Genomic DNA, 3,100 nt, shown 5'->3' with positions numbered 1-3,100 from the left:
CGCGTGACCGCCTCGATTAAGAGATCGTCGGTAATAATGTGGACGAGTTGGCAGGTCGAATTGTGTCGATAGAGTGCGAGTCGAGCGAGTCCACTGGTCTGGGGGGCAGCATCTCGTGCGTTTTCATTCGTAGACGTGTCTCGCGCGGAACTACGATGTATTTTACTCGTTGTTCCAGGTTGTCGTCAAGCAATCACCGACCAACACGTACCGCTTCTCGTTGAGCGGATTATCGCGAGCCGCGATCGCGCGGAATATTTGCACCGTTCTATCACGAAACGAAAGAACAAGCTGAAAAACGGAGTAGCACAGGCAGCATCACGAGATCACGAGGATAAGCTGTTCGGTGGACGACGATGTCGACCCCTGGACGATCGAAACTACCGACGAGTCACTCTGACAATGCGCATGCGAGCAGGGCTTCGCGCCAATTTCTTTCCGTCACATTGCCTCTAGAGTCTTTGCTCGTTCGTCACTATTTTATAGTCGTTCTTGGATTTACGAATATTACCACTTAATAGTTTAGGCTCTTATCTATAATCTTATCTATAATTTTATATATATGACGATAGAGAACATTTTACGTCATAACGCAAGCTTCGTTAAACCTATTTTGTTCTTTGGATCATTGCCGATTCAATCGTATTTTTCTACCGCTAAAATTTTTCTTCAATTAATAGGGAAAATACGAAAAAATCATTATCGATATCCCGATTTCTCGTTTTATTTGCAGGCTACATTTTTTTTTTTTTTTTTTAAATCACGGAGAACCTATTTGCTTGGCGAAATAAAGAATACGATTGGGACGTAAAATTTTGAGCACCGGTGAGGAATTCAAGAGTTACGATCACTGTTATAATCGTCGACTATCGAGGGCGCTTTTCCATGAATATAAAGACGCGTTGTCTAAACTAGTAAAACTGCTGTAAAACTTGCATTTCAGTTATTGAAGTGCACGAGGTCGCTAGTTACATTTCTTTGCGTTTTTATGGTATTTGGTATTTATGGTATTTTCGTGACGTGTTCAATTTCAATAATACGAAAGAAAGTAAACTTTTCGCAACTTTATTGTCGTCCGGTTTCTGGAAAGGTTCTCAAGGATGTTCTTAATCTTCTGTCATTTACGTTTTGTACTAGTTTTGTTGTCGCGATGTATGAGAGATGTTGAGAAAACATAAACATTAGTCGTGAATAAACTTTGCATGCGAGTGACGTGGAACGTAATATATATGCAGAATTGTATACAAAGTAATAACAATTACATGCAAACTTTGTATGCTTTTATATCTAATACAATGGTTGCAAGCAGTAAATGTGAACTATTATTGCGTATGGAACACAATTACTTCTTAGTTATGTTAAATTCTTAAATATTGTTGATTCTAAAACTTCAAATTTCACATTGGCAATATAAAAATATACATGTATCAAATATGTCAAATTTTTGTATAAAATGTAATAACAGATAACGTTCTTTATTAAGGCTTCAATCCCTTAAAATCGCTTTAAGTATAAGTAATCTTTTAAAAAATAATTCTCGATGATATTTGTCAGGAAATATGTAGCATGAAATATTTTTCAAAGAATTTTGCGTAATTCTTTAATTCTCGAATTATGTAAAATAACGTTACCAAAAGGAAGAACAGCGTTACCTCTTAGTTTGGAGGGCTTTAATATAATGAAGAATAATTTGATTTTAATTTTTAATAATTCTCATGCAAACAGCTTTAATTTTTTTTAAAATTCGCTCAGTAGTTTCTCGCTTCCGACGAAATAGTATTCCAAAACTGGGTTTCTATTATTCGCTCATATCTTACGGTTAAAGGAAGGAAGGATGCTGTAAAAGAGGAAGACCTATTTATCATACGACGAGGCCCAGCCGATCGAAACTGCCTTCCGGTAAAGCCACTCTCTCAATGGGCATGCGCATTAAACAATCACGCAAGAATTTATGTTAAACAATAAAGTCGTATCGATTCAGCTGTTTCTTCTATTTTTAATACCTCGCCTCTCGAGGGTGGATTTTCTTGCGTTCACCCTTTTAAATTATGCAACATTTACAAAATTGCTGATATAAAATCGCAAAATACATGTAAAAATACAGATTTTAAAGCAAAAGAGGAAGTTTCGTAAAATGTTCATACTTCAAGCGAAATAATATTTTTCATATTTATAGAGCTATATTTATGCAATTGTATGTATAATATTGCGCGGAACGTTGCGATAAATCGCAATTATAAAATTGCAAAATTGATGCACAAATACGAATATCTTCAATAGGTATTTTTAATATTTGCAGAATTGTTATAAATTTATACAAAGCGCGCTGAATATTTGCGATGAATATTTAGTAATCGTTCTACGTTTAGTTTTTTCATACTTTAGCTGTTATTAATGGGTAATTCGCGTTAGTACCTTCCTATAGCCTTTTGTAGAAAAAAGAAAGAAACATAGAGGAAAAGTGTCATTGGACTATGCGAAAGAAGAGGTCATTTATCACCGAGCAATAGGGTTTGTGTGTTTAGAACTACTCCTTAGTTATCTGGATCTGGACTTCACATCAATCGTCGCCAACAAAGTGGATGAAAAATGAATGTTTCCCTTCTAAGGACAGTTCAGTTATTATGGATGTGCTGAAAACATAGATGCTTTTTATTTTCAAGGGGGAAATATGTAATTAATAAAATAATACAATGTTTGTAGACTTTTTGAATAATCACGCAGCTTTATGAATTTATTTCTTCAAAGTTTTAAATACCTTTAAATTACGTATTATTCTCTTCTTGCTGCTCACTTTTTATTTTCATACACATCATGATTTTTAATATTACAGAATTTCCAGAATTTGTTGGTAACAATTGCATGATTCGGTGATTTAAGCCTTAATTTAAAATTAAGCCTTATTTTAAAATTAATATGAAAATGTACAAATATACAATATTAAAGTAAAATAATTATTCTTTTACATAGTAGAAAAACAAATATTCTATAGTTCTCGATAATAATCACTTCTGGTTATTTTGGAAGAACAAACTTGTACTTGGGAGATTAACTCGTCTCAGGTGGTCGCAGTTTACCTCTCTTAACCATTGTCATGATA

Source organism: Bombus impatiens, unplaced genomic scaffold, assembly GCF_000188095.3.
Source record: "Bombus impatiens unplaced genomic scaffold, BIMP_2.2 scf_1528, whole genome shotgun sequence".
NCBI classification, from domain to species: Eukaryota; Metazoa; Arthropoda; class Insecta; order Hymenoptera; family Apidae; genus Bombus; species Bombus impatiens.
The sequence above is the reverse complement of the archived record's forward strand: the minus strand, read 5'-3'. Positions refer to the sequence as shown.